General features: G+C 39.9%; 1 long non-coding RNA gene across 1 annotated transcript in view; it reads left to right on the top strand.

Moving 5' to 3' along the window:
- Positions 1-17,783, top strand: part of LOC145528697 (uncharacterized) — a 436,715-nt gene extending 418,932 nt beyond the window's left edge. Inside the window, exon 8 of the long non-coding RNA XR_014070563.1 lies at positions 15,923-17,783. This is a non-coding gene — a long non-coding RNA (uncharacterized LOC145528697). The remainder of the gene's footprint in view (positions 1-15,922) is intronic.
- Positions 17,784-25,878: the final 8,095 nt, after the last annotated feature.

Genomic DNA, 25,878 nt, shown 5'->3' with positions numbered 1-25,878 from the left:
CATGAGAAACTCTGGGCTGGAGGAAGCACAAGCTGGAATCAAGATGGCTGGGAGAAATATCAATAACCTCAGATATGCAGATGACACCACCCTTAGGGCAAAAAGTGAAAAGGAACTAAAGAGCCTCTTGATGAAAGTGAAAGAGGAGAGTGAAAGAGTTGGCTTAAAGCTCAACATTCAGAAAACTAAGATCATGGCATCTGGTCCCATCACTTCATGGCAAAGAGATGGGAAAACAGTGGAAACAGTGACAGACTTTATTGGGGGGGGGCTCCAAAATCACTGCAGATGGTGACTGCAGCCATGAAATTAAAAGACGCTTGCTCCTTGGAAGAAAAGTTATAACCAACCTAGACAACTTATTAAAAAGCAGAGACACTACTTTGCCAGCAAAGGTCCGTCTAGTCAAAGCTATGGTTTTTTTAGTAGTCATGTGTGGATGTGAGCTGCTGCTGCAGCTGCTAAGTCGCTTTAGTCGTGTCTGACTCTTCGCGACCCCATGGACTGCAGCCTACCAGGCTCCTCCATCCATGGGATTTTCCAGGCAAGAGTACTGGAGTGGGTTGCCATTGCCTTCTCTGATGGAGAGTTGGACTGTAAAGAAAGTTGAGTGCCAAAGAATTGATGCTTTTGAAATGTGGTGTTGGAGAAGACTCGAGAGTCCCTTGGACTGCAAGGAGATCCAACCAGTTCATCCTAAAGGAAGTCAGTCCTGAATATTCATTGGAAGGACTGATTCTGAAGCTGAAACTCCAATACTTTGGCCACCTGATGTGAAGAACTGACTTGTTTGAAAAACCCTGATGCTGGGAAAGATTGAAGGCGGGAGGAGAAGGGGACGACAGAGGATGAGATCGCTGGATGGCATCACTGACTCAACGGGCATGAGTTTGAGTAATCTCTGGGAGTTGGCGATGGACAGGGGAGCCTGGTGTGCTGCAGTCCGTGGGGTCACAAAGAGTCGTACACAACTGAGCGACTAAACTGAATTGATAAGTGCTATCATATGATATTTGTCTTTCTCTGACTTATTTCACTTAGTATGATCTCCAGGTCCATCCATGTTGCTGCAAATGACATTATTTTATTCTTTTTAATGGCTGAGTTATATTCCACTGTATGTATGTACCACATCTTCTTTATCCATTCATCTGTTGGTGGACATTTAGGTTGCTTTCGTGTCTTGACTATTGTAAATAGTGCCTCAGTGAACATTGGGGTGCATATGTTCTTTCAACCATGTTTTTCTCTGGATATATGCCCTGGAGTAGAATTGCTGGCTCATGCTGCTGGCTCATATGATAGTTCTATTTTTAGCTTCTTATGGAACCTCCATACTGTTTTCCATAGTGGCTGCACCAATTTATTCCCATCAACAATGTAGAAGGGTTTCTTTTTCTCCACACCCTCTCCTTTTTAAAATTTTTCACATAAATATTTTATCCAACATTTTAATTAGAAGGGTTCATTATATTTAGTTCACTATACTACTAGCAATGGATATCTTATTTTTATAGATGTGGAGATTAAACAAGCTGTCCAAGATCATGCTTCTTAGAAACATGAAATCAAGGTTAGACATGATGTGTTTTTTTGCCCCACTAACCTTTGCTGTCTACCACTGTTACAGTTTTTATTGCTGCCAAAATTGCATGTCTGCAGTTGGACAAAGAGGATGAAGTTGCTACAGGAGAGGTCATCCTTTGCTCTCACAATTCTATTTGGAAAGCAATGAGCACTTGGCAGGCTAGAAAAAAAGTACTGCTGTCCCAACTCTTGTGCTAAATTCCCCATGGCCATTGAAGAGCCCATGAAACTAATTATTTTGAAGGGCTTCTCAGGTGGTGCTAGTGGTAAAGAATCCACTTGCCAGTGCAGGAGATGTAAGAGACACAGGTTTGATCCCTGAGTCAGGAAGATCCCTGGAGAAGGAAATGGCAACTCACTCCAATATTCTTGCTGGGAGAATCAAGTGGACAGAAGAGCCTAGTGGGCTACAGTCTATGGGGTCGCAAAGAGTCAGACATGACTGAGCGTCTGAGCAAGAGGCTTTGAGCTTCTTCAAAGGAAATTACACTTGTAGCTTTCATGACTTCTTTTTGGCTCTAGGCTACTTTTTAACTCAATAATGAAAATTCGTATGTACTGGAGTCTGGCCAGTTTTGATTTTTTTTTTTTTTATAAATTTATTTATTTTAGTTGGGGGCTAATTACTTTACAATATTGTAATAGTTTTTGCCATACATTGACATCAGCCATGGGTTTACATGTGTTCCCCTTCCTGGACCCCCCACCCACCTCCCTCCCCATCCCATCCTTTTGATTTTTAACAGTCTTCATTTTATGACTGAGCTTTTATGACCAATGGATCAGAAAGGTACTTTCTCAAAGAGAATACAGCACTGAGCACTGTGGCCTGTCACATATGATGTTGCTCTTGTTGTTAGCATGTAGCCCATTTCTTATGAAAAGTTTTCATTGCTTGGAAGAAATGTTTTTGTTTTGCTAGTTCTCAGAAAACCTATAATAGTGCTAGAAACATTGTCGATTCTCTGTAAGTGCTGTTGACTCTAGTTAGATTTGATTTTTAGTTCAGCTACCAAACTGGAATAAATGTCCAATATCTTGTCTAATCTGTATTATCCCATCGCCTTTGCCAGTAAGTCTGACTCCATGAGTCATGGGCCTAAATTCCTCAGCCTGAAAGCTAGGTTAATTTTGCCAACATCAGTCATCTCCTTTGGGACAGATATAGATAAAGTGGATAAAATCTAAAGGAGAAAAAATTGAAATAAACATTGAGAATGAACAGACGCCTGGCTCAGAGGGCTGGAAGATGTAAGTCAGAGGAAGGAGTATTACAACTCATGTTTGGTTGTGGGCTCAGCTTTGGAAAATATATTTGATTGCTGACAGTATGTAGTTTTAATTCTGGAAGCAGTCATAAATTTAGCACATCAAAAGCCTAAAAAGAGTGAAAGCAGAATTTATAGGAATTTGGAATATGACACAGACATAGCAAATTGGAATTGCAATTCAGGACACCTCCACTCTACTGCTGGCTCTAATACTTTCAGTAAATAACTTCTCTCTGAGCTTCATGTCCTTATCTGTGAAATAAGTGGATTGGGCTCTAGTTTCTTGACTCCTGTTGGAATGTGTATGTCACCAAACCATCCTTCCTGCTCTGCTTTGCTATTTTTAAGGACTTTGTACCAACCCAGTTTAATACTGTGGATTGTGCATTCCTCTCACATCATATCTTCTGTGTTTCCATAGTTTTGGGATTTCCTACATTTTTTTTCCAGTTAAGGTCCCTACCACCAATAAAGATCTATGGCTTTATGTGTCTGGATTCTTTGGGTATAAGCAACAGAAACAAGATCCAGTTAATTTAAATCATATAAGTCTTTCTCGGGGGGAAATGGAATGACTATAAGAACCCAAGGAAAGGATAAAGGAAGAACACTTTTTTCAAATTATTTTTTTTCCCTGGAAACAGAAGCTGATTGACTCAGCTTAGGACACATGCCCAGGGCAGGTAAGAGAAGGGATTCTTTAATTATCTTTTCCATCCAGACTGACCTATGGAAAAGCAGCCTATTTCCTTAAAAGGAAGATGAGGTGCTGCCACTAAAAGAAAGTAGGGTAGGCAAGCAAAACCAAAGGTATCTTTGCTATGATTTTGTATTTATGAAGATATGTTGCTTGTCTATAATCACATTAAACTTTTTCAGAGAACTTGTACAGGAAAATTGATGAGCATGAAAAGATGTGGCGATTATCTGCATTTTTAATGATGTCACAGAGAAGATCTAAATGTTTACCAATGTAGACATAATAGCCATTAGTTTGTCTAACTTGGTTTGGCTTTCCATTTTCATCTGTAAAATAGTAGGCTCATTAGTATCACCCTCATCAAAGCCATCTATTGAATATAGTTTATAGCACAGCTTAGAGCTTGTTAGAACAGGCTTGGAGCCAGTTCTCTTTAGTTTTATATGACAAGGGAGTCAGAATCATTCTCTATCTCCTTAGTGGGTGAATCAGACTAATGGCACGGGATTCTGAAATACAAGAATAGATTCCCGACATGGGCTATTAGCGTTTAGTCCCCTGTAAAGGATATCAGATTAGTTCAGTTCAGTCGCTCAGTTGTGTCCGACTCTTTGTGACCCCATGGACTGCAGCATGCCAGGCCTCCCTGTCCATCACCAACTCCCAGAGCTTGCTCAAACTCACATCCATTGAGTTGGTGATGCCATCCAAACATCTCATCCTCTGTCATTCCCTTCTCCTCCTGCCTTCAATCTTTCCCAGCATTAGGATCTTTTCAAATGAGTCAGTTCTTCGCATCAGGTGGCCAAAGTATTGGAGCTTCAGCTTCAGCATCAGTCCTTCCAATGAATATTCGGGGTAAATTTTCTTTAGGATTGACTGGTTTGATCTCCTTGCAGTTCAAGGAACTCTCAAGAGTCTTCTCCAACACCACAGTTCAAAAGCATCAATTCCTCGGCACTCAGTTTTCTTTATAGTCCAACTTTCACATCCATACATGACTACTGGAAAAACCATAGCTTTGACTGGACGGACCTTTGTCAGCAAAGTAATGTCTCTGCTTTTCAATATGCTGTCTAGGTTGGTCATAGTTTTTCTTCCAAGGAGCAAGTGTCTTTTAATTTCAAGGCTGCAGTCACCATCTGCAGTGATTTGGGAGTCCGAGAAAATAAAGTCTATCACTGTTTCCATTGTTTCCCCATCGTTTTGCCATGAAGTAATGGGACCGGATGCCATGATCTTCATTTTTTGAATGTTGAGTTTTAAGCCAGCGTTTTCACTTTGCTGTTTCACTTTCATCAAGAGGCTCTTCGAGGGGTGCCATCTGCATATCTGAGGTTATTGACATTTCTCCCAGAAATCTTGATTTCAGCTTGTGTTTCATCCAGTCCAGCATTTCTCATGATATACTCTGCATATAAGTTAAATAAGCAGGGTGACAATATTTAGCCTTCACGTACTCCTTTCCCATTTTGGAACCAGGCCATTGTTACATGTCTGGTTCTAACTGTTGCTTCTTGACCTGCATACAAATTTCTCAGGAGACAGATAAGGTGGTTAGGTATTCCATCTCTTGAAAATTTCCACAGTCTGTGGTGATCGCACAGTCAAAGGTTTTAGTGTAGTCAATGAAGCAGAAGTAGATATTTTTCTGGAACTCTCTTGCTTTTTCAGTGATCCAGTGGATGTTGGCAATTTGATCTCTGGTTCCTCTGCCTTTTCTAAATCCAGCTTGAACCTCTGGAAGTTCACAGTTCATGTACTGTTCAAGCCTAGCTTGGAGAATTTTGAGCATTATTTTACTAGCTAGCGTGTGCAATTGTGTGGCAGCTTGAACATTCTTCGGCATTGTCTTTCTTTAGAATTGGAATGAAAACTGTCCTTTTCCAGTCCTGTGGCCACTGCTGAGTTTTCCAAATTTGCTGGCAGCATATTGAGTGCAACACTTTCACAACATCATCTTTTAGGATTTGAATTAACTCAGATGGAATTCCATCACCTCCACTAGTTTTGTTTGTAGTGATGCTTCCTAAGGCCCACTTCACTTTGGAGTGCTAGATGTCTGGCTCTAGGTGAGTGATCACACCATCATGATTATCTGGGTCATGAAGATCTTTTTTGTATAGTTCTGTGTATTCTTGCCACCCCTTAATATCTTCTGCTTCTGTTAGGTCCATACCATTTCTGTCCTTTATTGTGCCCATCTTTGCATGAAATGTTCACTTGGTATCTCTGATTTTCTTGAAGAGATCTCCAGTCTTTCCCATTCTATTGTTTTCCTCTATTTCTTTGCACTGATTACTGCGGAAGGCTTTCTTGTCTCTCCTTGCTATTCTTTGGAACCCTACATTCAAATGGGTATATCTTTCCTTTTTTCCTTTGCCTTTTACTTCTCTTCTTTTCTCAGCTATTTGTAAGGTCTCCTCAGACAACCATTTTGTCTTTTTACATTTCTTTTTCTTGGGGATGGTCCTTGATCACTGCTTCCTGTGCAGTGTCACAAACCTCTGTCCACAGTTCTTCGGGCACTCTATCAGATCTAATCCCTTGAATCTGTATGTCACTTCCACTGTATAATCGTAAGGGATTTGATTTAGGTAAAAGATATAAATCTTTTCATAAAGGATATAAATCCAAGTAAAACATATCAGTTTAATATCTTGGGTTGTCCATGGCAATATAATTGTAAGGGTTAATCAACAGTTCACTCAGGTGCTTCAGTCCATTATAATCCACCAACAGTTTTCACACATGAATGAATCTTCTTGCCTCTATCATCATAGTCAAATTAGTAACACCAAAGGCATGAATTATGGTTTAATAAAATCTGACTTTAAGACTTATAAATCGGTTGGAACAAAGTGAGTTTTGCCTATTTGTTTATCTTCTCATTTTTGAAATTGTTTTCGTAAACCCATAGTATTTACATACTAAGAGGAAGTGTTCTCTCTGAGAACACTTACAGAAATTTGTATTGATCGTCTTATTTTCTCCTGAAGATCGCATTAAACTTCTTGGGAAAACTTGTATGAGAAAATTCGTGGGCATGGAAAGCAGTGACAATTATCTCCATTTTTAATGAAGTCATAGAAGTGATCTAAATGTTTGCCAAAATATAAATAATAGCCATCAGCTTTGCTAACTTGTTCGGCCTTTCATTTTCATCTATAAAATAGTAAATGCACTATTATCCTAATCAAAACTATCTGTTGAATATAGCTTATAACACAGCATAGAGCTTGTTAAACACGCATGATTCTTTCTATTATTGCCAAGTATTAATATTTAACAAGAGACTGCCTTTGAATTTGAATGAATCATCATAACACTTAGGGCCTGCACATGTAAATATTTTAATTTTTTTCAAGAGGAAAGTGGGATTCAGACCAGTGAATCCTGGAGATAGTAACATATGCTGATTTATTCCTGTGTGTGCCGTCCCTCAGATCTGAATTTTAAACTCAACACCAACACTGTCAGTCTCTCAAAAGATAGGCAGGTCTGGAATCACAGCCAATCTTGCTTTTATTCACATTCTATAGCTCAGAGAAGCATTCTCTCCTGTCAACTTTATAAAGAATAGGACATAATTTCCATTTGCCTGCTTGGATGACAATCATTGGCATTCTTAAAGTGATTTTCTCCATAGACATAATGTTAAAATAGACTGTACCTGTATATATAGATCCATTCATGTTAATCACATCCTCAAGGCATTTCATAATTCTATATTAATAGTTTGGTTTCCATCCAGGGTAAATCAAGATTCCGTTCCAGGCTGCGTTTTCAGAGGGGGCATTGTGTTGTTGAGCTCTTGCTGTTTCACATGGTGAGAATGTATTTAAAACCCCAGGTACCACTTTTCTAAATTCAAGACCTCTCTATCCAGTAGCTGCTACTGAATTGAATCTAGAGTACTGAAATCTTTGTTTGAAATAAAAAACAAAAACAAAAAAATAGCATCTATTATTTGGAGACTTAATGGCAGACTTTAGGCATCTGAATGAATAATCTGGGCATCATTTTCTGTAACAGAAAGGAATCTCGGTATATTGTCAATGGCAAATAACAACAACAAAAACAGCATTCTAGCTGAGAGGCTGGAGACACGCTTGAACAGATGATTGGTTGCATCAGACAGAGCTCAGCATCTCTGGTTGCAAAATCTAAATGATGATGACCATATCCTAAATATATGTGTCCCCCAGTTCGTACCTGGGGCCTTGGGGACTCAGTTTTGCATGCCTATAAAGTTTGACATAAACAGAATTATCCAATCCTATGACAGCTATACCACCCTGTCTTGTCCTAAGAATAGATGACTAATAGCTCTGTTGTAGGATTTCAAGTTCTATTTCAGTGGCATTTCTCCAATTAACTTCCTTCTACCCTCCCCTCACTCTCTTTACGCAGCTTGGGTTTCCATAATTGGTATCTTCTTGCCACCCATCCTCATCACATGAACAAAGTTACTAATAAGGTCTAGGATAAGCTAGGTCTCAATCGTAAAGTGACTTTGAAAAGGACTCTTAGACGTTATTTCTTCAGTTCCTGGAGTAGAATCTAATAGGGACTGCCATGTGTTAAAATTTCAATTACTGTTTGGTGATTAATGACAACATATTAATATTTTACTGCTTTATTAACAGATGGACATTGTAAATATATAACAGAAACTGAAAGAATGGGAATGTGAGTAACTTTCTTGATTGTGGGCACACATAGTGGACATAGCACATAAGTCTAGGCGTGGGTTAGAAGCATAGAGCATCTCTCCTTCCTACACCATTTTCCATAGTAACTATTAAAATTCAGTTTCATAAAATAGAGACATAATCTAAATATTCAGTTTTTCACTGCTGAGTATGGATGTTAGATGTGGGTTTTTCATATATGGCCTTCATTATGTTGCAGTAATTTTTTTCTATTCCTATTAGGTGGTTTTTATTGTTGTTGTTTTATTATGAAAGGGTATTGAATTTTGCCAAACACTTCCTGCATCTGTTGAGATAATCATGTGATTTTTACCTTTTATTCTGTCAGTGTGGTTTGTGTACATTGATTTGTGTATGTTGAACCATCCTTGCATCTCAGGGATGAATTCCACTTGGTCATGATGTATGATCCTTTTCATGTGCTATTAACTTGGTTTGCATTTGGCATCATTCCCTTCCACTTAAAAAACTTGCTTTTGCCTTTCTTGTGGTGTTGATCTGTTGCTGACAAATTTCCTCAGGTTTTATTTGTCTGAAAATCTTTTTTCATTGCCTTCCTCATGAAGGATATTTATTGATATAGAATTCTGTGTCAACATAGAATTTCCTTTCTTTTTATACTTTGAAATGTTATTTCTGTTATCTTCTGGCTTCTACTATTTGTGATGAGATATCAGCCATCTCTCACTATTATTTCTGTACGTAATGTATCTTTTTTCCTCTGGATTCTTGCAAGCATTAGTCTTCCTTTTCAGTTTTCAGCAGTTTGATTATAATGCGCTTAGGCATAGTCTTCTTTTTATCCCTCCTGCCCTTCTAATTTGACAGAACCTGAGCTCCAATCTCTATCTTCCTATCTCCAGTAGCTGCTATAGTATCAGTTTTGCTTTTTAAACTCCCAGCTAGCTGATTTCTGCTGAGTTTCCTACAATCTTATCTTGTACACAGTTTAGGAGTCAGCTAAGGATTTCAAGGGAATTGTATACAGACTTTGAGGGAACTCCATCATGAATCTCTCCTTTTAGGCTTTTCTTCTTCTACTTCCAGCCTTTACGGAGGCCCTGATTACAACCTCGGTCTCTATAGCTCAGTGGGACCACTTTTTCCTTGAATTCCTTTTTTTTTTTTTTCTCAAGCACTGCACACTGGTCAGCACCCTTAAAAATGAACCATCTAAATGTGGAACTCACCTACCATGCTTCTCTTTCCTCAACGATTGTATGTCCTCCAATTCTGCTTTGGGTTTCTCTCCACTGCTTTCAAATACTTCATGTTATATTTTGTCCAGAGTTTTTAATTGTTATTAGCAGGAGGGTGAGTCTAATACAAACTCCACTTCCATTATTGGAATGAAAATATTATTTGTTTTCTTTGCAGTAATAAATTCAAATGCTAATGCAAGTACTGAAATCAGGCAGTCCTAACTTATACATCCAAATGAAGCTGTGTAATTTTATATTATATGTTTTTTTAGATTATAAATGAAGTAAAACCCCAAATTTTAAATTTTTAAGAGAATTTCTGATGCCTTGAGCAATGTAGTCAGCATTCTCAGGGAGATCCCAGTTTGACATATATTGTTTTAATAATAATATGGTAATAATAATAAAATTAGGGCTTCCTTGGTAGCTCAGATGGTAAAGAATCCTCCTTCAGTGTAGGAGACCCAGATTTGATCTCTGGGTCAGGAAGATCTCCTGGAGAAGGGCATGGCAACCCACTCCAGTATTCTTGCCTGGAGAATCCCAGGAACAGAGGAGCCTGGCAAGCTACTGTTGATGGGATTGCAAAGAGTTGGACATGTCTGAGTCACTAACACACACACTATTAACTTATTTAGAGAAAATGATAGTAACAATAGCAATAAAAAAGAGGTTTAAAGTATACATGAAGCACGCAATGAAAGAGAAAAATCACAGAAAGGTGGGGAGGAAAGCTCAGTGCTTAGAACCCCACATGGGAGGAAAAGCTGGAAAGAAGAAGGACCAGGAGGAAACTCTTTCAGGAAACCTGGGTATAAATAGATGTATAGTAGAATAAAGAAAGAAGAGAAATCTATAGAATGGGAGTGATTCAAGAAATGTATGCTGTATATCAATTTACATTTAATCTATTGATGATAAAGCAAAAGGTATTACACATATTCCCATTGCCCTGGCCCCCCACCCCTCCAACCCTGCTTCACGTTGCATGGCTCACTGGAACCACTCTACATTTTTTGATCGGTTGTGTATGGAGAGTTTGGTAAGGAGAGAGGAGAGTGGCTAGGAAAGGGGCAAGAATCATTCAGCACTGGATGTGTGAAGGGAAAAGAATAGGAAGGTGGTGAGCCTGGGTTGTCTTGCGGACTATGGCTAAGCATATAAAGAGAAAATGTAAGAAGAAGTAGGAAAGGGGATTTTCCCTTCACTTAAGACAGGTGCTACAGCCTAAGGCTCCATCCAGTTTATTATGACACGCTTTGGGGTTCTTGACATTAACTGGTGTGACTGGATAAACAGAAGTCCCTGAGCTTCTAGCACATGAAACAGACAGGTATGACTGTCCAACCACTGCTGGGCTGGAGCAGAAGGAAAACATGAGGATGAGAGCGAGAGAGAGAGATTTGATCTTGAAGTGATCATGAAACATCCAGGTGATTACATGAAGTGGAACCAAGGAAGAATATTTCAAGTCAGAAGAGTAAGTTTGTGAATTAAAAGGGAGATGCTCATGTAAAAGAACATGCATAGGCTTTAGAGTCATGTAGAAACAACTTAAAACCCAGTCCTGTCATCGACTAGACTGGGTGTGATACTAAGTAAGTTTCTTGATTTTCTCCAGCCTTATACTAAACTATACAATGGCTGCAAAGCACAGCATGGAATTGTTGCCAAAAATTAACTCCTTATGCCATTTACAGCAGCCAGGACTAGAGACTCAATCTGGTCCTCTCCTCTTCTAGAAGATCAAAACAGAATTCTGATTCAGATCAAAAATGAATGTTTTTTTTTTTCCTTAAAAATGTCAGAAGCCATTGAGTATCTCATCCTCAAAACTACATTTTCCCATGCCTCAAAATACAGTAGAAAGCAGAGTTGACATTGTTGTGTCACTGTATCAGTCAGGGTCCTGGCAGAAAACAGAGGCTTTAATGAAGGACTGGCTCCAAAGCTATGTGTGTGTGTTCAGTCGCCCAGCTGTGTCTGACTTTTTGTGATCCCATGGACTGTAGCCAATCAGGCTCCTCTGTCCATGGGATTTTCACAGCAAGAATACTGGAGTGGGGTTGCCATTTCCTCCACCAGGGAATCTTCCCAATCCAGGGATCAAACCCGAGCCTCAAGTGTCTCCTGCATTGGCAGGAGGGTTCTTTACCACTGACCCAGCTGGGAAGCCCATCAGAGGTATGGGCAGGATTAAAGGGAAACAGGTGGAGGTGCCATAAACTAACTCCAGGAAACCATTGCTAACCTAATGTTGCTGGGGCACTGGGAAGAAATAGCACCCCTGGAGCCCAGTGGGAGCCAGAGCTGCGGAGGAAGGTTTGCACAGTAGATGTTTCTCAGCAGACGCTGCTCATGGAAGGAGCCAAAGCTGAGTGAGAGTGGTGGGGAGGGAGAGGGAGAGGGAATGCTCCAAACCCCTGAAATTCCCACCCTCTGATCTCGTGGCAATATTTCTTTTCACTGATGGCTCAGCAGGTAAAGAATCTGCCTGCCAATGCAGGAGACACAGGAGACTTGGTTTTGATCCCTGGGTTTGGAAGATCCCCTGGAGGAGGAAATGGCAACACAGTCCAGTATTCTTGCTTGAAAAATCCCATGGACAGAGGAGCCTGGTGGAAAACAGTCTGGGAGTCAGTCGCAAAGAGTTGAACACGACTGAGGGATGAAGCACACACGAGCTAAATCAGAAGCCAGGGAGAAAGGGAGTTCAGAGGATGTAGCTGGTGAGATTCGGCCTCCTGGAGGGGAGAGAACCTACCTAGGGGTGGAACAAATGTACGTCTATCTGTTCCAAGGATGGGAGACTAGCCGCAGTGAGGGTAACCTGCCCCCGTAGTGAGAGTCTTACTCTGGCTTTTCGTTTTGATTGGAGGAGAATCGCTCTGCAAAGTTGTGTTGGTTTCTGCCATACGACAAAGTGAATCAGCTGTCAGCGTACACAAGTCCCTCCCTCTTGGGCCTCCCTCCTACCCCTCTGCCCCAATCCCATCCCTCTAGTCTTCGAAGAGTGGTGGGCTGATCTCCCTGGGTTATACAGCAGCTTCCCACAAGCTACCTATTTTACGCATAGCACTAGTGGTGGAGAACCTTCCTTCCAATGCAGGAGACGTGAGAGATGCGGCTTCGATCCCTGGGTGGGAAGGATCCTGTGGAGGAGCGCATGGCAGCCCACTCCAGTATTCTTGCCTGGAGAATCCCATGGATGGAGGAGCCTGCTGGGCTACAGTCCATGGGGTCACAGAGAGTCTGGCATGACTAAGTGACTAAGTGACTAAGCACAGCACAGAACACATGTCAGTGCTACTCTCTCAATCCGTCCCACCTTCTCCTTCCCCTGCTTTGTCCACAAGTCCATTCGCTACATATGTACCTCTATTCCTGCCCTGCAAGGAGGTTCATCAGTACCATTTTCACTCTAACTTTCGAGGGTTGTGAATCCTAAGAAGGCAGACTCAGCCAAAGGGCCTATTCTACTCATGATTACTAGGATGCTGCATGCTGGCTCAAAATTAGCTCTTCCTGCAGAAGACATGTGCCATCATCAGAGTCACCCAATGGCTGGAAGTATATATCCCTCTTACCACTCAGCAGCCAGATTTGATTTTGTCTGTTTCCTTGTCAGTATCCACTCCCCGGGCTCTAAGGGTTTCAGGAGTGAGACAGTGATTCTTCAGGACTTTACACAGTGCCTGGCACCTCCCCAGTGCTCACTACATATGTACAGAACTGATGAATAAAGGAATATATGAATGAGTGGAAGACATTGTGTCTGCTTGCTGGATGCAGGTGCACAGGGACATACCTGTGTGATGGCTATGTGACCTTGGAGATGTTCCAGCTCTTCAGGGCCTCATTATGAAAATTAATGATCTGAAAACACTTTTATGTCCTAAAAATAGATATCTGAGTTTTGTGAAAAATAACAAATATGGCAGTACTTATTGTTTCTTTTGAGAAGAAGGGTGAGCCATTTATTTTCAAAGAATAAGGAGGTGGTACTCAGGCACCACAGTTAGCACATCAAATGTTGCTTTTCTGTGGCTTTATCTGACAGTGAGAGCAGAGAGCTGTTAGTTTCCACATCCCCTTTGAGTGTAATGACACAGGTGTTATTGAGTTTTGGAGAACTTGTATCATCATGCCTTATCATTCATTTTAATGAGTCAGAAATTTCAGATCACTCTGATGCTCCTAAACACTCACATTGTAAAGTACTGAAAGTAAAGAGAGTATATAAGGAAATGTGGAGGGTCAAGGCTCCACATCAGAAGTCTGGGGAGCTGGGATCTCAGTGGGAGGCAGTGTGGAAAACAGGATGTGGTACAGTTTAAGGTCAAGAACACAGTCTAGAGTCAACCAGATGCGGTTTGAATATCTAAGAGGCTCAGGCCTCTTATGAGCTGTGTGATACTGAGTAAGCCACTTAACCTGTCTTCACATCCAGTTCTTCGCCTGGGATGGAAATCAGAATTCTTAGAAACGTGATGAATACTGTGGCATGTGAAATATAAAGGACACAGCACATAGTATTAAGCAACTGATAACTACTGTCATTATGTGTACAAGTGATCACATAATCACAGGTTATAAGAATTACTCATTATAAATTGTCCAGTTATTCCTGATGAGTTGAAATAATATAACCCTAATATCAGCTTTTATAATTGTTAGGATTTATGAGCTGATTTCTTCTACTAATAGTAATACTTCTTTACATATGAAGGCTGCAGTAATGTTTTTCAAAGAACCGTTAAATGAATTACATCATTTTGATGTCATTCCAGTGTACGAAGCAAATGAGATATTTCAAAAGTCCTCACATTAAGACTTACTGAACCAATCACTTGGATCGACATCTTTTGGGTACAGATCAGCATTGGATTTAATTCCTTTCAGATACTCAAAATACTTTTCTAATTGTCTCTTGACCTTAGAAACAACTGGCAGTAACTTAATAGACCAGATAATCTGCATGGGCTCTTTGGATGTAGACCATTCAGATGTGGCGGTCTGTTTATCTAAATTGTTTCCAAGTTTTCTGTCCCTAACACCAAGCTATTTCAATAAGGCTTTAACTACTTTGCAGTTTTCCCAAAATCTTATTATTATTTTGCTTAGGACAGATTATTTTAAAAGAAGTTCATATAAATTAATGAAATAGCAGCTAAAGAAAAAAAAGTTATTTGGATGTAATTAGTGAAAATTCATTAAGCAAGGAAAGTGTTACCAGCAATGGCAGGAGCCAATAAAAGCATGTTACCCAGGTCACCAGATAAACAGACCCTCCTCCCATGGACTATGTTCTCACCAGCCATCAGGACATAGCTCAGTGTTCCCATTTAGTCTAACAGACACCACGTCATTTAATTTGGTTTCTCCACTGTATGAAGACAAGTTTGGACCTCTTCCGATGATGATAAATTTAATAAGAGCAACTGTGTTTTGTAATGTGAGTAAATAAGTAAATCAGCAATCAAATAAATATTGAGGGCCTGTTTTGTGTTAGGTACTCCAAGGGATTCACGATGAATAAGACATCCTTTTCTTCTAAGAGCTTACCTTCCTTTTTTCCCTTTCTTGTCACAAATCAGTTTTTTTTTTTTTTTTAACTTTTTATTTTGTTTTTGGCTTCCCTGCTGACTCAGTGGTAAAGAATCTGCCTGCAGTGAAGGAAACACTTGTTCAATCCCTGGGTCAAGAAAATCTGATGGAGGAGGAAATGGCAACCCAGTGCAGTACTCTTGCCTGGAAAATCCCATGGACAGAGGAACCTGGTGGGCTACAGTCCATGGGGTCACAAAGAGCTGGACTTGACTTAGCAACTAAAACAACAGCAAATAACCAATTAACAATGTGATAGTTTTAGGTGAACAGCCAAGGGACTCAGCCACACATATACATGTATCCACTCTGCCCCAAACTCCCCTCCCATCCAGGCTGCTACATAACATTTAGTACAGGTCCATATGCTATACAGTAGGTCCTTGTTGGTTATCCATTTTAAATAAAGCAGTGTGCATTATACATGTCCATCCCAAACTTCCTAACTATCCCTTCCTCCTATCCTTTTCCCTGGCCACCACAAGTTTGTTCTCTGTTTGTGAATCTGTTTCTGTTTTGTAAGTTCATTTGTATCATTTCTTTTTAGATTCCACATACACAGGATGTCATATGATACTTCTCCTTCTCTGTCTGACTTATTTCACTCAATATGACAATCTCTAGGTTAGAGCTTACTTTCTAACTTTCTAGGAGGGAAAATATCACATATAAAGTATTGTAAAATAACAAATGAGGTGAAAAACACAATAAAACTAAAATTGAGAATTAGTTAATACCTGCTATGTGCCAGGTATTGTTCCAAATAATTTGCAGGCCTGATCTCAGTTGATCCTGTGATAACCCTTTGAGAATGACACTGCTACTCCTTTTATTTTACAGGCATGGAAACTGAGGCACAGAGGAGTTAAGTAACTTGTGCACGGGGACTCAGCTAGTAAGTGCTCAACCTAGGATCTGAACTCTGATAGATCCCCAAACTCTTGCTTTTTAAAAGAATATCTTAGCACAGGGAACTCTATTCAATTCTCTGTAATGACCTATATGGGAACAAATCTAAAAAAGAGTGGATATATGTATAACTGACTCACTTTGCTGTACAGCAGAAACTAAGACAACATTGTAAATCAACTATACCCCAATAAAAAAATTAATTTAAAATTAAACTGAGGACAGAAAAAGTGCCAAGGGAATTGAAAGGATGAGGAGATTATTTTCAGATCAACCTCAGAGTCCCCATTTATAAAATGGGAATAACTATGATGCCTATTTCGTATAGATGTTGTGAGGTTGACCAAGACAGTGCTTGTAGAGTACCAATACTTCAACATGAGACTGAAGTTAATGCTTGAGCCATGTGGGATCCCCCAGCCACAGCATGGGTGTCAATGTCCTAGTGCTTGGCTGTACATACTGTACCCAGCTGGGGGCATCGGTGTCCATCCTAGCCAAATGCCTCCCCCCGCTGGCTCTAAGTGTGCCAGGACCAGCTGGACACAGACCAGATTTCAGGGGGCAGTGGAGGAAGTCCACACTGTCCTAGGCATGTATCCAGGAGAACACTCCATGATATTAGCTGTTGTTGGAGTGCCAACTTCAGTCTACCATCTGATATGGTTTGTAGACACTAGAGTCCAAAATGTAGCTCTGAACAGTCCTGGAAGTTTTTCTCACATCTGAGTTGGAAAGATTCAAGGAGAAACTATAAAACTGCCATTGAGATTTTTACATAAAATTAAGTTGATCCAGACACATATTTTCAAATGAAAAATCTTAAAGTCCTTTACAACAAAGCAGAAAGTAAGTAAAAACAAACAGATGAATATATATTTGATTCATATCATGAAAAAAATGTATTTTTCCTTGGAGAATAATAACTGCCTGCAATTATAGAGTGGAATGTCAGAATACAGATGTTAAAATAGCAAATTTCTCAAACCATGATATAAGCCAGTCTCCTGTGATAAATCCTATCCTGTTCAGTAAGATACTGTGAAATCGTTAACATGGGGAAAATATAATCAATACTTTCTTATCCTGCTATATTAGAGAGTCACAAAACCCAACAATGGGGTTTAAAATAATCTCAAAATTTAGCTAGGAAATCAAGTAGAAACTGAAAAAGTATGACAAGAATAATTACTTCAGAACTCAAAAGAAATTAAAATTCTCTAACATCCAAGTCTACTAAGAAGAGACCAGATGTTTAAAAAAACTGAAAAATAAACAAAGACTTCTTTCAGAACATTTTACCAGCTGGTGTCCTACAATTACCCTAAAGTATACCCCTTTCCTCAAAATACTGAGGACTAGGAATGCGATGGTTTGTTCTCACCATGATCCCTACATCTGTATTTTGCAACTGGAGATATTTTTAGTCTCTCCATATCAAAGTAAAAGTGCAGATCAGCTTTGAAATCTGACCGCCTCCTTCACATACACATACACACACTCTTCCCCCTAAATGGAAAATCTTATTGGGATTAAACTGTATGTCAGAAAGTTCTTATGTTTAGTTTCATCATATCTTTAAAAGAATTGATACAGTAGGTAACTTCAGAGTGAACATTTTTGATGATACTGTTCCTGTAGTGATGGTTTAATCACTAAGTCACTAAGTCATATCTGACTCTTGCGATCCCATGGACTGTAGCCCGCCAAGCTCCTCTATCCATGGGATTCTCCAGGCAAGAATACTTGAGTGGGTTGCCATTTCCTTGTCCAGGGGATCTTCCCAACCCAGGGATCGGACCCAGGTCTCTTGCATTACAGTCAGATCCTTTACTGACTGAGCCACCAGGGAAGCTTACTGTTACTGTAGCGCATGCGTGCTCAGTCACTTCAGTCGTGTCCAACTCTCTGCGACCCCGTGGACTATGGCCCGCCAGGCTCCTCTGTCCCTGGGATTCTCCAGGCAAGAACACTGGAGTGGGCTGCCATTTCCTTCTCTAGTGATAAAGTATGAAGAGAGTGAAGTGGGTGAAGTGAAGTCACTCAGTCGTGTCTGACTCTTTGTGACCCCATGGAGTGTAACCTATCAGGCTCCTCCATCCATGGGATTTTTCAGGCAAGAGTACTGGAGTGGGTTACCATTTCCTTCTCCAGTTACTGTAGTAGGCTGAGTAATAACCCCCCGAGATTTCTATTCCTAAACCTGAAACCTGTAAAATGTTATTTTACCATGACAAATGGACTCTGTAAATGCAATTAAGTATCTTGAGATGGAGTGATTATTCAGGATTCTTTGCTGGATCTAAAGGAAACACGAGGGCCCTGATTAAAGGGACCCGGGAAGGTCAGGGAGAGAAAGCACTGTGATGACAGAAACAAGTGTAAGAGAGAATACGAAGATGCTATGCTGCGGGCTCTAAAGATGGAGGAATGGGCCATGAGCCAAGGAATGCAGGTGGTCTGTAGATGCTGGGAAGGGCAAGAAAACAGATTCTCCTCTATAGCCTTCTATGGAGCATGCTGACACCATAGATAGCCCAGTGAGACTGTTTTTAGACTTCTGATTTCTGGAACTGTAAGATAATAAATTTGTTTCATTTTAAGCCACTATTCTGTGATCATTTGTTATATCAGCCATAGGGAACTGCTATAATTACTATTACCAGTAATTGTAATTACTGGGTGTAATTATTGGTAATTGATGGGTTTATTGGCCCAGAGCAGAGCAGAGGATGAGCAAAAAGCTTACTGACACAAAGAATTTCAATTCATTTAATATATTGTATACCACTCTTCTGTTGAATCTCACCAAACCATTCAAATAGAATCCAAAATTATATGATTTATCATTTTATTTCCTTTTGAACCTTTTTCAAGTGTCATGTCAAGAATACTTTTCCTAACCCAATGTCATTTTTTTTTTTCTCTTCTAAAATGTTTGTAGATTTATCACCTATATTTAGGTCTATGTTCACTTTTGGGGGTAAATTTTGTGTATATGTGAGAGAGTTGAAATTAATTTTGGTATGCAGATATATAATTGTCCCAGTACCATTTGTTGAAGAGAGTATGTATGTGATCAGTCACTCAGTCGTGTCTGACTCTTGTGACCCAATGGACTGGAGCCCACCAGGCTCCTACATCCATGGGATTTTCCAGGCAAGAATGCTGGAGTGGGTTGCCATTTCCTAGAGTATACACTCTACCAGTGATTACTTTGGCACTTATGCAAAAACCTATTTGTCTATATAAAGGCTTGTATCTGGACTCTCAATTTTGTTCTATCAATCAATATGTCTATCCTTATGCCAATACCATCCTATTTTGACTACCGCAGCTTTACAGCAAGTTTTGGAGATTGAAAGTCCTTCAGCTTTATTCTTTTATATTTCAAATTTATCTTGCCTAATCTGGGTTCACATTCTTATATAAATTTTAGGATTGGCTTCTCATTTCTGCTGACATTTTGAAAGGATTTATGTTGAATCAACTTAGGGAGAAGTGTCTCCTATTGCTTAAGCCTGCTTTCCCTAGGTTTAGATAGATCTTCATGTACTCAGTCAGCTAATTAATACTTGGCTCCTCATGGGTCTTATTATTGGTAGGACAGAGATGTGAAGTCTTTTCCTGGAAGAAAGTTTCATCTTTCATTTACTGATTCACCCTGCTTCAATCACGTATCAACTTGGCAGGAGTAGCCATCCATCCTGTTAATTTCTTTTTTTTTCCCCTGGCTGGTACCTTTCCCATGTCTGCTGAGCATTGTTGACTCTTGGAGCTCCATTCCTACTCAGCCATCCTCCTATTTTGGCCTCATGCCCCATTCACTTTCATACCCTTTACTCTGCTTTCCTCTCCAAGTCCTGTGATTCAGAGTCCCTTCATAATACTGTGAACATTTGCCTCCACCTAGTGCTTCCCATGTGGTGCTAGTGGGAAAGAACTCACCTGCCAGTGCAGGAGGTATAAGAGACATGGGTTCGATCCTTGGGTTGGGAAGATACCCTGGAGGAGGGCATGGCAACACACTTCAGTATCTTTGCCTGGAGAATCCCATGGACAGAGGAGTGAGGTGCACTACCGTCCAAAGAGTCACAAAGAGTTGGACACGACTGAAGTGACTTAGCACACAGCATGGTCTTGTCCAGAGGACAGATGAGGCAAGTGTAGAACAGTGGACCAGGTTTCAGAAGATATGGCTTCTCTTTCTGAATATATTGCATGTGGACTGTGTGATAATGGTTATGAACTCCCTACATCAGCTTCCTTATCCAAAAAAATGGGAATATGGATCACTCTCCCATCAAACTCACATGCTTGCTTGAGAGTCAAAGTAGGTAACATGCAAGAAAATTAATTAAAAGCAGTAAAAATAAATTAGTATACTGTGTACATGTATGTCGTATATTCATTAAGCATTTAAAACATAGTATTTTTCTTCTCAACTAGATTATATGATATCAGTATATTTCAATGGTATCTAATGTATTATAAAGTATATAGAAAGTGAATGAAAGTCACTCAATCGTGTCTGGCTCTTTGCAACCCCATGGACTATTCTCCAGGAATAGTCCATGGAATTCTCCAGGCCAGAATACTGGAGTGGGTAGCCTTTCCCTTCTCCAAGGGGTCTTCCTAACCCAGGGATAGAATCCAGGTCTCCCACATTGCAGGCAGTAGGGACTCCATAAAAATTTTAGTTGAAATGATGAAAATCTATGACTTAGTTAGTAATTATAATTCAGACCTGGGACAAGGCCATGAAACTTCTGTGAATACGTTTCTTTATGTGTGTAAGAGAAACAGAGAGAGAGAGAAAGATACTTCTTTCAGTTAACATCTTAAAAGACTAGGATCTTGTGGAACAAACATTGGTATGGTGGATCTTAAAAATAAGCATACAAAAACTAAAGCCTGAACTTGGAGAGAATCACATATTGAAACTCCACATCAGGAATTTATAGTTAAAGATGGTCATGTCTCCCCACCCATACTCCCACCAAAAGAAGCACAGTTTTTTTATAAAAATAAAAAAGAACAGTTCTTTGACTTCATAGTTCTTCAGAAACACAAAAGAGTACAGAATGCAGTGGACAAGAAAACAGTAGCAAAACATCAGTTTAATCTAAATCACAGAATCCAGGATCTACTTGGGTTGAAATCCTTATAGTCATTACATCTCAATTTCTAAGATTTCGTGGAAGATGACACCCAAGTCTGGGGGCATGTCACCGTGTGCAGGGACCTCTTGTGAACTCCCGCAGGCCTTTCCTTGTTCTCTCTCATCCTGTCTTCATGTCCAGATGTGTTCTCCAGAATTCTACATGTCTGGTCTCACTACTACTTCCTCTTCCCACAGATTGCTCAGAAGTCTTATCTGGCTCCAGTTTCCATGCTCAGCCATCCCACACAGGGCTTGATCTGACTAAATGTTTATTGAGTTCAGTTGACCTCCAGATATTCATCTCTTTCTCATCTCTTTTCTTCCCACAGAACTTAGTTTCCGTTCCTTCCTTCATCACACATATGTGCTTACTTTACTCCACGCAGGCAATGTATGGTGGTGGTGGTGTTCAGTTGGTAAGTCATGTCTGACTCTTTGTGACCCTGTGGTTAGTAGCACACCAGGCTCCTCTATCCTCCACTGTCTCCCCGAGTTTGCTCAAATCCATGTCATTGAGTTGGTGATGCTATATAACCATCTTATTCTCTGCCACCCCCTTCTTTTGCCTTCAATCTTTCCCAGCATCAGGTCTTTTCCAGTGAGTTGACTCTTTGGAGTCAACAGCATTGGAGCTTCAGCATCAGTTCTTCCAGTGAATATTCAGGGTTGATTTCTTTTAGGACTGACTGGTTTGATCTCTGAGGGACTCTTAAGAGTATTCTCCAGCACCACAGTTCAAACGCATCAATTCTTTGGTGCTCAGTCTTCTTTATGGTCCACCTCTCACATCTGTACATGACTACTGGAAAAGCCTAGTTTTGACTGTATTGACCTTTGTCAGCAAAGTGGTGTCTCTGTTTTTTAATATGCTGTCTTGGCTTGTCATAGCTTTCTCTCCAAGGAGCAAACATCTTAATTTTATGGCTGCAGTCACTGCCCACAGTGATTTCAGAGCCCAAGAAAGTAAAATCTATCACTGTTTCCACTTTTTCCCCACGTATTTGCCATGAAGTAATGGGACTGGATACCACTTTTTTGAATATTGAGGTTTGTTTTTTTTTTTTTTCAAATAAATTTATTTATTTTAGTTGGGGGCTAATTACTTTACAATATTGTAGTTTTTGCCATACATTGACATGAATCAGCCATGGGTTTACATGTGTTCCCCTTCCTGGACCCCCCTCCCATCTCCCTCCCCATCCCATCCCTCTGGGCCATCCCATTGCCCCAGCCCTGAGCATTTGTCTCATGCATCGAACATGGAATGGTGTTCTGTTTCACATATGATAATATACATGTTTCAATGCTATTCTCCCAGAACGTCCCACCCTCACCTTCTCCCTCAGAGTCCATAAGACTGTTCTATGCATCTGTGTCTCTTATTCTGTCTCGCATATAGGGTTATCGTTATTGAGTTTTAAGCCAGCTTTCTCACTCTGGCAGGGGAACACATGTACACCCATGGTGGATTCATGTCAATGTATAGCAAAACCAATACAATGTTGTAAAGTTAAAGAGTAGATAAATAAACTAATTAAAAAAAATAAGAGAGGCTCTTCAGTTCCTCTTCGCTTTCTGCCATTAGAGTGATATCATCTGCATATCTGAGGTTGTTGATATTTCTCCTGGCAATCTTGATTCCAGGTTGTGATTCATCTAACCCAGAAATTTGCATAATGTACTCTTCCTAGAAGTTAAATAAGCAGAGTGACAATAGACAGCCTTGTTGTACTCCTTTCCCGGTTTGAATCAATCAGTTGTTCCATGTCTGGTTTTAATTGTTGCTTCTTGACCCACACATAGGTTTCTTAGGAGATAGGTAAGGTGGTCTGGTATTCCCATCTCTTTTAAAATTTTCCACAGTTTGTTGTGTAGGAGATTACAAACGTATTAATTAAGACCTGTGGACGGGTTTTTCTTTTTTACAGTTTACAAACTGAAGAATCTCAAATTGTTAATTGTGAAAGTGAAAATGTTAGTCTTCAGTCAAGTCTGACTCTTTATGACCCCAAGCACTGTAGCTGGCCATTCTTCTCTGCCCAAGGGATTCTCCAGGCAAGAATACCGGAGTGGGTGGCCATTATAGGACGATTCTCCAGGGGAATCTTCCTGACCCAGGGATCGAACCTGGGGTCTCCTGCACTGCAGACAGATTCTTTACTGTCTGAGATACCACTGTTAACTGTAGGGCCCTACTATTCAACACATTTTCTAGAATAGATATTCTCTTGCTTGGAAATGTTGTCATCTGAAATTTCAAAGAGTTCCCTTAGCCTCAAAACTGTCTGGGAGAAAGAGTATATGTTCCTCCCATTCAGTTGCAACTCTCTCACATCTTTCTCCCATAATATCCACTAGACTTACTATTTTTCTTGAGACTGTTTGGTTTTCTTTTTTTTTTTTTTTATAAATTTATTTATTTTACTTGGGGGCTAATTACTTTACAATATTGTAATAGTTTTTGCCATACATTGACAAGAATCAGCCATGGGTTTACATGTGTTCCCCTTCCCGAACCCCCCACCCACCTCCCTCCCCCTCCCATCCCTCTGGATCATCCCACTGCCCCGGCCCCGAGCCCTTGTCACATGCATCGAACATGGAATGGTGCTCTGTTTCACATATGACAATACACATGTCTCAATGCCATTCTCCCAGAACGTCCCACCCTCACCTTCTCCCTCAGAGTCCATAAAATTGTTCCATGCATCTGTGTCTCTCATTCTGTCCCGCATATAGGGTTATCGTTACCATCTTTCAGATTCCATATATATGCATTAGTATACTGTATTGTTGTTTTTCTTTCTGGCTTACTTCACTCTGTATAATGGGCTCCAGTTTCATCCATCTCAGTAGAACCGGTTCAAATGTATTTTTTTTAATGGCTGAGTAATATTCCATTGTGTATATGTACCACAGCTTCCTTATCCATTCATCTGCTGATGGACATCTAGGTTGCTTCCATGTCCTGGCTATTGTAAACAGTGCTGCGATGAACATTGGGGTACACGCGTCTCTTTCAATTCTGGTTTCCTCGGTGTATATGCCCAGCAGTGGGATTGCTGGGTCATATGGCAGTTCTATTCCCAGTTTTTTAAGGAATCTCCACACTGTTCTCCATAGTGGCTGTACTAGTTTGCATTCCCACCAACAGTGTAAGAGGGTTCCCTTTTCTCCACACCCTCTCCAGCATTTATTGCTTGTAGACTTTTGGATAGCAGCCATTCTGACGGGTGTGAAATGATACCTCATTGTGGTTTTGATTTGCATTTCTCTAATAATGAGTGATGTTGAGCATCTTTTCATGTGTTTGTTAGCCATCTGTATGTCTTCTTTGGAGAAATGTCTGTTTAGTTCTTTGGCCCATTTTTTGATTGGGTCATTTATTTTTCGGGAATTCAGCTGCAGAAGTTGCTTGTATATTTTTGAGATTAATTGTTTGTCTGTTGCTTCATTTGCTATTATTTTCTCCCATTCTGAAGGCTGTCTTTTCACCTTGCTTATAGTTTCCTTTGTTGTGCAAAAGCTTTTAATTTTAATTAGGTCCCATTTGTTTATTTTTGCTTTTATTTCCAATATTCTGGGAGGTGGGTCATGGAGGATCCTGCTGTGATTTATGTCGGAGAGTGTTTTGCCTATGTTTTCCTCTAGGAGTTTTATAGTTTCTGGTCTTACGTTTAGATCTTTAATCCATTTTGAGTTTATTTTTGTGTACGGTGTTAGGAAGTGTTCTAGTTTCATTCTTTTACAAGTGGTTGACCAGTTTTCCCAGCACCACTTGTTAAAGAGGTTGTCTTTTCTCCATTGTATATTCTTGCCTCCTTTGTCGAAGATAAGGTGTCCATATGTGCGTGGGTTTATCTCTGGGCTTTCTATTTTGTTCCATTGATCTATATTTCTATCTTTGTGCCAGTACCATACTGTCTTGATGACTGTGGCTTTGTAGTAGAGTCTGAAGTCAGGCAGGTTGATTCCTCCAGTTCCATTCTTCTTCCTCAAGATTGCTTTGGCTATTCGAGGTTTCTTATATTTCCATACAAATTGTGAGATGATTTGTTCTAGTTCTGTGAAAAATACCATTGGTAGCTTGATAGGGATTGCATTGAATCTGTAGATTGCTTTGGGTAGAATACTCATTTTCACTATATTAATTCTTCCAATCCATGAACACGGTATATTTCTCCATCTGTTTGTGTCCTCTTTGATTTCTTTCATCAGTGTTTTATAGTTTTCTATATATAAGTCTTTTGTTTCTTTAGGTAGATATATTCCTAAGTATTTTATTCTTTTTGATGCAATGGTGAATGGTATTGTTTCCTTAATTTCTCTTTCTGTTTTCTCATTATTGGAGTATAGGAATGCAAGGGATTTCTGTGTGTTAATTTTATATCCTGCAACTTTACTATATTCATTGATCAACTCTAGTAATTTTCTAGTAGAGTCTTTAGGGTTTTCTATGTAGAGGATCATGTCATCTGCAAACAGTGAGAGTTTTACTTCTTCTTTTCCTATCTGTATTCCTTTTATTTCTTTTTCAGCTCTGATTGCTGTGGCCAAAACTTCCAAAACTATGTTGAATAGTAGTGGTGAAAGTGGGCATCCTTGCCTTGTTCCTGACTTTAGGGGAAATGCTTTCAATTTTTCACCATTGAGGATAATGTTTGCTGTGGGTTTGTCATATATAGCTTTTATTATGTTGAGATATGTTCCTTCTATTCCTGCT

The sequence above is a fragment of the Giraffa tippelskirchi genome, chromosome 12 (genome assembly GCF_054371585.1).
Source record: "Giraffa tippelskirchi isolate mGirTip1 chromosome 12, T2T-mGirTip1v1.2.pri, whole genome shotgun sequence".
NCBI lineage: Eukaryota > Metazoa > Chordata > Mammalia > Artiodactyla > Giraffidae > Giraffa > Giraffa tippelskirchi.
Note: the sequence above shows the minus strand (reverse complement) of the source record. Positions and strands in the feature narration are given on the sequence as shown.